Here is a 12,659-nt window from a genome sequence, read left to right as displayed (position 1 = left end):
TTTCTGTGAGCAGGATCCTGAAGCATCTTATTTGTGTTGTTTATGTTCTAACTAGGTAGGGTTTTTTTATGTGGACATGTCAGCTGCAGATACATATCTTACATATCAGTGGCTTTTTTGTGGAGCATCTTTCACTGCTTCATCGTGGTTTGTAGAGATTAGAGATGCTGGGGGTGCTGTGGGACAGAACTGCCAAAAATACGGTTCAAAACTCACTTCCATGAAGTATATAATGACAACTACCACATGCCTGTAGAAGTTGCTGAGTTCTGGGACAATGCTTCTAAGCTGTACTGGGAACTGGGAGAAGACGGATGATGCAGTAAGGATAGGCTGAAGGAAACAGTGGTACCTGTATTTTCTGCATGCTCACAAAGCCTGACCTAGACACAGCAGCAGCTACTTATACCTGCAGTGCCTGTTGCTTGTAGTGTGGTGCAAAGCAGTGAATCTTAAACCTTCATGCCTTCTTGGCTTGAGAACTCTGGTCTGGAGTAGAACTTCTTAACCCACTCTAAATATTTAAAGTTCTAGTGGAAGGATTTAAAAATAATAATAATAGTGATAAAAAGTTAAGTTGCCTGAACCAGAAGTGGATGCTCCTGGGTCTGATCTTTGTATATTATAAAGCACGCTGTAGTGTAGTTAAGACAGTTACTCTGCCAAATACAAGCAGGAGGAATTTGTGGAGTTTACAAGGATTTTGATGTAAAATTCTGAGTATTGTTTCTTTCCTACAGTGTTCACTGTATGAGGTATTTGGTTCATCTCAGCATTGTTCGTAATGGTTACTATCAAGAGGAAGATAAAGTCAAGAAGGAAGAAGTCCTGTGTCAAAGAATGAGACATTAAGTGTACTGAATGCATTACTATTGTATTTGCTTTTAGAAGTCATTCATGCCATAGGCCTTCCTGAGTAGACCCTCACAGTCCATGTCTGTTTCCCAGGTCTGTTAAATGTCACCTCAGAGATCAGGAAAAATTTCTCCTCCTCCCCTTAAACCCTTTTAACCAGGGGCAGCTGAAGTAAAGATCACTTCAAAGGCCAAGCATGGCTCTTATTTTTTTTTCCTTGGCATTGCAGTGGCAGTAGATGCTAGACCTAATTTTACTGTCACAGGTAAATATTATGACTGTGCCTGGTTCTCTTCACAGTTGTGCATATCAGGAACATAGCTTGTAAAGATGCTGGAATTGCAGTAGCTTAAAATTGGTGTTGTAGAAATGGAATTGTTCTCCATATATGATAAGAATTCTAAGGCAGAAAAGGCATGTGACTCAACATCCCTTATCTTCGGCTGTAACTCCTTTCAGGACTGCTTAGATAAGATTAAAAGAACCAGGCTTCCTTCCAACCATCTCCCACTTTTTCACCTGAAGAAATTTGCTGAGAAAAGGAGCAGACTCTAGCTGCAGACTTTGAGTCAGCTTCTAGCTTGTCACAACGGAGATTCAAATTAAAATCAAATAGGTCTTATTTCTGCAAATGTGCATGTGAAACTGAGATTTTTTTGATGTTGCAATTGAGTTGATAGAAAAGATTCTCTTGACTCATTTTTGTCATTGATTCTCTGTGGAAAATTGTGTAAACCAAGTACTAAAAGAACTGCAAACCAAAATCTGAGAGGATTCTGCCAGATAGTTTAATTAAACCAAAACTAAATTCAACAAACTATTACAGTTGCAAACGTAAGTAGCCTGAAAATATAAATACTACTGTTGCCCACAAAACTTTACCTCTGATCCTCCTCACCAATGTATTTTTTTTTAAGAAAACAAGTGACAGTAGCAAAATTCTCTGCTTTGTTTGGCAGATAGGGGAATGCAGACTTAAAGATCAAAATAACATTAAAACTAAAAGGGAATATTTTATTATCTTCTAGGGTAAACCCACCAAACCAATATTTAGAGTATTCAAATTGTTTGTAGTGATTTGCATTTATTTTTGGCCTCTCCCTTCTGTGACTGGATTCTAAACTGAGCAATGAGTTACACAGGTGCTACAAGAGCAATAGTGTGTGTAGTCCCTAAAAACATTGAATAGTTTTGTACAGAAGGCTCAATACAGGCCACTGTCAACTGATTTTGTGCTTCACCAAGCAAGCGAGCCAGCAACGTAACAAATGCACTACTTGGGAATCTGACCTGAGCGTCTCTGTGCAATGCAGCATATTCAGAGTGAGCGTATCTGGAAGAATGGGCTGTGGTGGAGACACTGGAAGGTGCGCCCACATTTTTTCCTTCTTCCTTACTCCTCTCCCCAAATAATCTAAAATACCACTGGACTAGTTCTATGCTCTTTTCTGTAAAATGTACTGGTATAATTGAACTTGTACGTTGAGTCAACATCACATTTGTCTACTCTTGTTCTTCACAAATACAAAATGAATCAAACCCAATGAAGATATTTTCAATCAAAGTACATGAAATATAGCTGTGTTCCTGGGGTGTCTGTAGTCATAATGCACATAGTAAGGACTGCTTACGATTATGCCCTGCCCAACAGCTGGGTGGGGGAATGCCAGAGAAGAGAGGCAGCAAGAGGGAGAAGGGTCTCTGACTCCCATAGCCCCTGTAAATCATCCCACTATTTTTTATCATGGAGACTACTTTTCTAGTGGTGATTTGATACCAGAATTAAATCTTAGTGTGTGGACTGGATTTTACTATCCAACAAATGCTTATCTGGTTTTTAGACACTGCTAATTATTCTTTAAAATGTAGTACTGGCTTTTGAAATTTTGAAAGCAATAGATGGAACTTAGCAAGATAGCAGTTGCTATGAAAGGAGAATGGTTTTATCATAAATCTGTGTAAGCAGGTTGCAAACGTCAGTTAACATATTACTGTGTTTTCCAGAGCAGGAGATAGCATTCAGATTTTGTATTTAGAATCTGAACATGTCCATACATAAAAATCAAAGTATATATTAATATCTAGATTACTTAAAAATGCTGGAAATACTGGTAACCAGAGCAGTTATCATTTAGGCTTTAGTAATAAAACAATTATGAGGATAATTTTACATGCTTATTTGATAGTGGCACCCAAAGGTTCAATTAGGGTGCAGAGTTAATTGGATGGAACAGTGTAAAAATATGATTAGGCTCCTAGGTACTAAGTTTTAATGAAGAGCATTACTTGAAATGTCTTTCCTCTGTATTTAGAAACAGTGAAACTTGAGCAGGGGTGATAGATTCTTTAGCCTGATTTTGGGAATGTGACCCATGGACAGCTACCTTTTGCTGGGGGTGGGGGGGGAGGGGAAAGGCATCTCCTGCAGCATATGATTGAGGGCATGGAGTGCAATTGTGTCCCTGTGGAAACTGGTCAGTGGTGACAGGTTTTTTAATCTGAAAGATAATAATGGTTCCCCCTGATATTCTATAATATGGGCAATCCCTTATTCTTATATTTTAACCCTTAACTGAATCCCGGAGAGAATGATATTTTGGATAGCTTTCTTCTAATTTAACCTGATTATTATACTGTTAAAACCTAAAGGTCAAACTAAAATGGAAAACTCCCCACAAATCCCTAGTCTTTCACTGTGTTTCACTCAGGTTGAGTGTGGGATGATGACAGGTGGCTTTAAAGTACTCTCTGTCCTTTCCTAATCCTGGTTTATGGGGATTTAAACATCACAGGCACAGTAAGTAGTCAACAAACTGCTCTATCTCATACATAGTTTTCCAGGGATCACTGGGATCTAGGAAAACATAGAGGCTATAGTGTTGTACCTTCATCTCTTCCTGGTATGCACTCTAGCGGTGGTCTGGAGTAGGATCTGCTCTAGTGACCCTAAACCATGTTCACTTTGTATGAGGTTTTTATCACTGTTAAGTTAGTTCAAACCAGCAGCTTCATAGCTGTGAATCTGACCTTGTACTGCAACTTGATCAATATGCCAGTTTACATAAGAAGTAATTGTGTTGTGCTATAAGAAGAGTAGTAAGAACTACTGCACATAGTGATTAAATTCTTTTTGTTTGCAGCCCTGTTTACTGTCTCTTGTAACTTAATCTTTAAAGAAGCAGATTAATGCCTGCAAGGAGATATTAGGAAGACAAAAATGTATTGGGAAGGAAGGAAAAGAAAATGGCAATTTAGAATAATATGTGATCCATACTGGCATTAGTGAGGGTTTAGCAACAGAAATAAACAAAAGGAAGAGCATGATGTCCATTAAGAGAACAGTAAACGGTTCTTGGTGCTATAGCTCTAAGAGCAAGATTTGGCTTTAATGTTCGCGTTCATCAAAAAGATTTAAAATATGGAAGATTTAAAATATGAAAAAGCTTGTCTAAAGCTAATGTATTACTACATTCATGAGACTTGTCAAAGCCCAGGCAAGATGGAATCAACAGAGATACTTAGTAATGAGGTGTATAAAGGAACAGATATGGCTAATCATATTACAAGGATGGTGTGGGGTGCCTGTGATGATTACTAAGGTTGTAAATGTTTTGAATTTTCACTAGGTTTCTTTGATTGCTGGATATAAAGAGAGAGATATCTACTTCTGCTGGAAAAAGGTAAACATGGATCAGCAGAAGTTCTATTGATTAGTCTTTAGTTCAGCATTTCTTAATATCATCATCTGCCTATTGGATGATGACAGCTTTTAAAATGAGAAATTCACCATTCATATGTATGTGCCCTTGCTCTTCAGATTGAATCATTTTATTATGCTCGAAATGTAACAAGCCTTGAAGACCACTTAGAATCAACAGCTAATACAAATTCAGGGGACTGATTATCTGCAAGGTTGATTTGGAAAACTGACTGTTGACTAAAATGAGTTTCTGCTTGTATTTAGGACAACTAGATACCTAGTTTCTAAAGTCAGGTAAGAGTTTTGGTCATCTTTTCTTGAAAAATACCTTATTCCTGCAGTAGATCCAGGCATCTTGTGTTTCATCTGAATAATGGCTATGGGGAGCTGGTCATTGACTGCTGATGAATCTTAGCTGAAATGACTGAACTTTGGAATTTTCCCTTGTTAGTCTAATGGAGCCAGAATTTAATCTAATGCCTACAATTTCTTTTTTAATCCAGAAGAAAGCTTTTAAATTGTGACCTGTGGAAATCATCTGAACGTTTTGGGAATTGAAGACATACTTATTGGTATGCACTTGATCACCCATCAGCTTTTCACAGGTAGATGGGTAATAGTAATATATGAGGACTACTGGGTTCCCCATACCCTTTTTCCATTGTGCAATAATTAACTGGGTATCTAGCTTCATAATTCAAAGGTCTAAGGTTTAAGGCTTGTCTTTTTAATTATTTCTGGAGTTTTGACTACAACACTACAATATGAATAAAACATTACTTTCAGGTCAATATGAGGGTTCAGACTCATGGCCTTCAAATTAATGAAACAGCTTCTTCTACTGTACCTAATCAGCCACAAAGGATTATGGGGACCTAGGGCATTTTCATTAGTATCTCTTAGAAAGTGCCTGACACAAAGTGACATAGCTCCAGTTTTTCTAGAAAGGCTAAACCTTAGACAGTCATTCTTAAGGAACAAAAGGAGTTTTAATATAATGGGGAATGTGGTGTCTAACCTATTTACTTTTAATAGCTTGTGACTCTAACTTACAATGACACTTAAGCACAATTGTTTATCTTAAAGAGGAAAAAGAAGCAATGAACAGCCCCCCAAAGCCTTCTGAGACATCAGTAATTTCAATGGGTATGTTGCATAGCTCTTTCTCACACATTTTTTTCAAACTCTCAAACTACTGTTCCAGTGGAAATTTAGGCAAACTGAATAAAGAATGTGTCCCAGTTTCTTGAATGTGCCCTTCAGCTTGTGGTGCACTGCAGCTGCACTAGAAACTCAAGTGTTACTTATCTGAAATTTCTTAAGATAAGCACCAGAAAAATAACTTTCCTGTTGGTTTTAATTTAAGATCTCATCCTCAATAATGTTGATCACTCTGTATTGAAAACAATAAAATAGCAGGAGGTACCCTTTACTATGCCGAGGTCTTTAGAAGTATCCTAATCAGGAAAAGTCCTAAATTTTGGAACTGGATTATGCAATAATAACCTCTGTATGCAAGAATGAGTGCTGAGAGGAAGGAGGAATTCAGTTAGCTATATTGCAAAATACAGAACACTCTTAAGCTTTTTTTTGATGGCAAGCTCCACCTCACAATTCTCTATTCTGGGAAGTGGCTATAAAACTAACATTGTATGCTCTTCTGCTGGTAGCTCAGGTGGATCCAGCTTCTCCAAGCACGCTATCCTGTTCTTACTGGGTTGTAAAGTACAGTCCGATGAGATGTTGGCATGAGTGGTAAAGTCAATTTAAGGGTGTTGTGCTCCCTCCTGCCATTTTGCAACTCCTCTGTTCGGCGTTTGTGGGACTGTACTGTAAGGCAGGCACAGTGGCCAGCCTCTCTTGAGGACCTGCACAACTGAGGGGACAAAAGGGAGTGTGAATGTGTGAATTGTAATGCTGCAGCTCTGAGGGAAGATGGATAAAGGGGGAAGGGTGAACTTCTCAAGCCAGTTACCCTGCTTACCAAAGTCTGTGCTCACTGAACTGTCCTATATCTCATTCCTGTGAACAAGTCCCCCAAGGAGGAGAGAGGTGGTTTTTTTTTTAATTATTGTAATCCTTTTGACCTCATGCATTCATGAATTTGGTCCCTTCTTGTCAAAGTGGTTTTGCAGGTTGGCTGAATCAGATACTATTTTCAAAGCAAGTATTTTGGGTATTGTTCCTTAGCAATCAGTTAAGAATTGCTAAAATGTGACCTTTCTTGAGCTATCATTTTCTTCATATTTTTCCATTTAATTTAATATAACAAAATGTATTTAGACTATATCTCAGCATACAAATCAATATTTGGCAGGCATAGGGTGGTGCAGGGTAGCTATATGTTGGTCATATACTGAGTACCTTTGTTCTCAGAAAGACGGTGTTTCATAGGCCTATTGCTGTCTAGCCTCTTTTTCAATAGGCACAAAAGCTTGTTCACAGATTTCATGGAGTAAGACCATATTTTCAGATTTTGTGTTAAGTAGGCAGTGGTAAACCTCTGATGCTCTGAAATACACATCAAAACGGTGAGAATCTGTCACCTGCAATCCCAATGCTGCTAAACTATCTTCTCATTTGCTTACTGTTATTGCTCTGGGTTTGGCCTGAAGTTCTAAAATGAGTGCTACTCATCTGAAGGCTTATTATTTATCTTTTCTAATGAGCTTTTGATGGACTGCTTTTGTGATCTCAAGCATCTCATCCCAGCTGTTGGAAGAAGGAGACATAACTGTTCTTAATATGTGAGAGTCCCATTTACGAAGGTGTTTATCCTGAACAGACCTCAAATGTGTTATTAATAGGGATGTATACCAATGAAAATAGATATTTTAACATATGACACATGGTCATATGACATGACATATTTTAACATATGACACATGGTAGATACTATTGCCTATTTGGTAATTAAGTTTTTAAACTCTCCGGGAAGTGAGAGGAAAAGAAATTAGGACATTCCAACTTGAACTATACATAAAAGAATAGTAATCTTGCCTCATACTAGGTTCATGCAGTGTTATCTCTTACCACATCTGTATTTACTTGTAACATAGCTGAGATAGATGTATACATTTTTCTCCTGCTGTCTTTTATACTATTATTTATACTATACTATACTTTTATATATTATTACTAATTTCCTCTCAGATTTTTTTTCTAGTTCTTATCTGTAAAGTGCCTGAGAGATTAATCTAGTTTTATGCGTAGGGAATTGATGTACAGAATCAATGGTTAAAATACCCTTTGGTTTTGCGGGTTTTTTTTGGTACCTCAATTAAGATATCAAGGGCTCAGAGTTTCACAGTACTTGGTACTACACCTTTAAAGCACAGCTCTCATCAACTCTGGTTACAGCAATGAGCACTTCAGGCTTTGCTAAACAGGTCCAGGTGTCTTAGATCAGAAAATAATACTTCAGAAGTTTTAAGTGACTTCTTATGACATTAAAAAAAAAAAGGCTGTGGCCTAGGCAGAGCTAGAGTGGTGTTCCCTAGTGTGGTAAACTTTCTTTCCTTCTTTCTTGTTTCATTTGCTGTTACATTTCTGCAATAAACAGGGCAGGGGCTTTCCTTCATTACTTTTTCCTCATCGATTACCTGAGAGCAGTCTGCTGGTGTATTGAATGAGTTAGCATCCTCTGAAAGACAGCAGGTCCTTGTGTAATTGAACTGTTCCTGAGTTACTGGCTTTGGAAGTGAAGATCTGTTGGCTCTTATTTTGAAAGACTTGCTATGTGTTTTTCTCCTTTATGGAATACTGTGTTGAGATGCATAACCTTGGAAGTGAATACTGTCATGCAGAACACCTAAACAAATGTGGGAAATGCTAACTGGTTTTGTTTTATATGTGACTGCAGTGAAACCCAGGCTAGATATTCACAGAGTAATTGTTTTCTACCCTATGAGCACTCTTGGGGTGTGCACTTGTGGTTTTGCAATGCTGGCCAGGGTTGTCTGGTAGAGTGAAGTGTCACTGGAAAAACATCAAGGAGACAAGGACTCCAGTCTTGCTTTTTCTCAGCATGCCTCTATCTGCTCAGTGTTCAGAGTTATTCCAGCCTACCCTATTTCCGTTGTTAGTACCCTAAAAAGTTTTTAGAATGTAAGTCATTTGGAAATGTCTCTTTACTTCCCATTCCTTTTCAAGTACGAATTCCATCTGTTGCTTCCTTGCAGGGCAGAGCATGCATTGAAGGGCCAGTGAACTGGAGCAAAAATGAGGGCTTCTGTTCCTCAGAGACAGAGAAAGTGTCAAAGAAGTCTGCTTGCAGTAACGAAAGTACCAAGAACTTAGTTAATTAGAGGTATAGCTGAAGTAAAGCATACTTGCCCTTACTTTGTGACTGGGTCTCCAGGACAGGGCACAGGGACTTGCAGGCTGGACCAAACAGTGCTGACCAAAGGGGGGAGGGGGCAACTGGAAACTGTTTAATCTTTCTCCTTTCTTCTGCCTTCCAGGTAAATAAACTCTCTCACATCTATACTGTTATCGTTAAACTCCGTCACAGGGCTAGTTTTGCAGGTGAAATACACAGGGAGTGTTTGGAAGCTCATTTAGTGGCTGTCTCTGCTAGTCTCACTTTTTCAGTGGCTGTTACCAAAAAAGCGCACAGTTCCTGTGCACTTCTTGTTCCAGGGCACAATGATATCATTCCAGATTGAAAGAGAGATGTTGTGATGTGTCACCAGCCAGGAGACCCTGAGGAGACTTCTTGCCACGCTGCAAGCTGCATTGTGCAATCCCGACTCTGTGATTTCTGTTCTGGGCCGATTCACATCTCCTCAGTTTAATGTTTCTCACATTCCTGTGGGCCAGGGATCCACCTTTGATCCAGTCTTCTGGAAATCTGTGCTGTAGTTATGAATATGCATTAGATGTTTGGAAACCATATCAACTAAGGCCCTCTTTTTTCTTATTCTGAGATTAGGTGGGTTTTGTTTGTTCTTTAAATCCTTGGAAAAATACCTCCCTGGCAAATAACTGCCATTGTTTTAGATATTGTGAAATGTGATGTGGCTTATATCAGAAACTCGGGGCTGTTTTCTGCTTTTCTCTTGCATATGTTTTAGGGCTGAAACCAATACTGGTTCTCTGCAAGATGCAGCTCAATTCCCTAAAGTGTGACCTTCCTATTTATGGAAACTTCTGCTCACATTACATGTACTTGGAAAGGTTAAGTGGTGAAGTCCAAATACACATTGCTACACTGGGCCACCATGAAAACAACTAAGTCTGCTGTCCCCAAAGTCTGATGGCTTTGATGCAAACTGAATTAGACCTTAGGTGAAGTAAATGCCTCAAGAGTAGGAACTCTCAAGAGACCCTCCTGCCATTACTAGCCTGTTAAGAACAGACACCAATATTGCTGCTTTCTGTAAAACAGAGATTCTGTTAAAGAAATAGGACACTTTGAATTGTAGAACAGCAAAGATGAATGAAAACTGAAGAATTAACTGCTGCTGTTGGGTACTTATTTTATTAGCCAGGCAGAGACACAGAGTCTTTAGTTTAGATTTGTATGACTTGTCATTACCAGCGTTCTCTCGAAAAGTGAGCATAGCAACAGTTAGCCTTGCTTTAGTGTGATTAAACAGAATAGCAAAAAAGCTTTTCATGATAAAGACGTAGTATTTAATGATGAAACTTAAATGTGAAATTGGAAATACAGCTGGTAATGTAAAATGTTTTCTTTGTGGAAAACCTGGGTTTATCCAAGGACAGATTGACCACAAGATTACTGAATGCCAGTGGCAATTACAGCTTTATTGGATAAAGCACTGGGCAGATCCTCAGCCTCTGTAAACTGTTCTAGCCCTGAGAAGTTCAGAAGAGACAAATTTACAGGTGTAGATCTGACCCACTGTTTCTTTTAGTGAATCTATTTTTTTTTTAAATTAGCCATCAGCTTTGTATCTTTATCTAGTAATACATCAACCCTCCTGTTTCTATCTGTCTGTTAAGAATTGGATGAGTTTGGACACTAAATTAGAACTGAACCCTGGTCAAAGATCAAACCTTTTAATTTTTAACTTCTGTGCTTAGCATGCATCTTTAATGTGTAAGCAAGGTGGTTGTTCGTTCTAAATTACAGTTTTAACAGTTTTTCTGATTGCTTGCTTACAGGAAAAACCAGGCAAGCAAACACATCCCAAACTGTATTTTCAATTAAAAGCAGAGTTCAGTGAACAACTGCATTGCCTATGTTTTCTCCCTCTAACCTTCTAACAGATGTAGTCTGCATTTTCTTAAACCTTGAAATAATCAACTAAAAAACCCCTAGATCTAGTTCAGTCAGAAAGCAATTAGCTGAGATTTTAGTCAACAGGAGAGACTAAGACCTGAAAGGGAGAGTTGTGTTACACCCGCATGGGTGATTTTGGATGTAGTTATGGGAAAGCTTTGAGGTGTTTCGAGTCTGATCTTGCAGCTTGAGTCTCACTGAAGTCCCATTTGATGGTATCCAGCAGGACAGGGTCCCTTTGGTTGGAGGATGAGGTGCTACAGTAAAATGAGAGGAGAAAATTTTAGATGAAGTAAATGGAGAACAGGATTGCCCTGTGCTGGCTCCTTAGTGACTATTGTTCTTCAGCAGTGAAGCATCTGAGCTGATCAGTTCATTTGTCTCTGAATGCAAATTTTGTCTTCTGCATGCAAAGAATAATGGATGAGGAGGGCTTGACCGACCATCTCAGCACAGGATTTCCCCTCACTATCAACAGTGTCCCCACCATTCTTGTCTGAGATTCCCTGTCACCCACCACCCTGTGGGAAGTACAGGTGTGTAGAAATGGTAATGGTGAATGGGGCAGGAGCACACCTTCTGGCTGCCAGCTGTGTGGGAGTGAAACATAGCTAGGTGCCTCCCAAAGTTTGTATCCAGGTCACCTCAGACATACCATGACAGAGAGTGCACATAGCTCCCAATCTGGGATTAAAACTCCCAAGCACCGTTTACCCCATCTGCGTGTTGCTGGGGTGTGAACTGCTTTAAACAATTCCCCTTCTAATTAAGTACGGTCAATCTGTGCATTGGCTTTTCAGGCACCCATCTATACAGAGCGGATATGCTTGCTCGCCTCTGAGGATCCCTTGCTTCCCTCCCCATCGGCGTTGTTGGGGGATTAAAGCAGCGGCGGCCCCATACACAAACGCAGCTGGTTCCGTTTGGTCAGCCTGAGCCTTGCTGTGAAACCACGACAAGAATTCCAGTAAGTTGGCAACACTGAAAGACAAAGAAAACAACAATAGGAAAAGTCCTTCCGTGCAGAAAGGAATGTTTCAAGCACTGTTCTCCTACAGTGAAAGGAGAGAGGGTGGGAGGGAGGAGAGAGATTTGAAGAGAGCAGGTCCCCCCCTCCTCCCCCGGCAGCTCTGGATCTTGTGATGGAGAGATCTTATCCTCTCTTTGTGATTCAGAGGTGCCAGGAAGCTAATTGAATATTCTGATCTGCCCCCAGTGTTTCTTGTGGCTTGACCCCGGTGCTGTGTCGTACCACTACACCAAACAGCCCTGAACCTGCATAAATCACAACCTTGCAAAAGCCTATGCTCCACATCTTCTTCCCCGTCTTCCTCCTACCCTTCTTCCTCCCCCCCCCCCCATCTTGATAGATAGAAAACCTTTACGGAAAGGTTTAGGGGGATTAGGACGTCCTCCAGGTCCCGGAGAAGTCACAATCTGCTAATAAGCAGCAATATGTTCCTCCGCAATTTATGCAAGAATAATGCAGGCACCTCTACCCCTTAATTGACGTGGCAGGCTATGGCAAAAAGAAGAGTTAATGCTTTGAAATATTGCTTAAGTTCTGTTGCAGCATCAGCAAGCACCCATCGCGATACAATGAACGTGGCATGAAGCTAACGTAAACAGTGTATGGAATTTATAGAGGTGGTGTCATTAAAATTAATCTGACAAAGCCTCTTGCAAGACAAATAGACCCATCTTTCTCCTGTGGTATGTATGCACAGTAGTCATTGTTCACATGCAGGTATATGTACGTGTGCACACATACAGAGAAAGGAACAGCTTGGCAGAACTAAATTTTCTACATGGAAGATCTGACTAACATAAAACAAAATGATGACTTAACTTCACACA

The sequence above is a fragment of the Phalacrocorax carbo genome, chromosome 5 (genome assembly GCF_963921805.1).
Source record: "Phalacrocorax carbo chromosome 5, bPhaCar2.1, whole genome shotgun sequence".
NCBI classification, from domain to species: domain Eukaryota; kingdom Metazoa; phylum Chordata; class Aves; order Suliformes; family Phalacrocoracidae; genus Phalacrocorax; species Phalacrocorax carbo.
The sequence above is the reverse complement of the archived record's forward strand: the minus strand, read 5'-3'. Positions refer to the sequence as shown.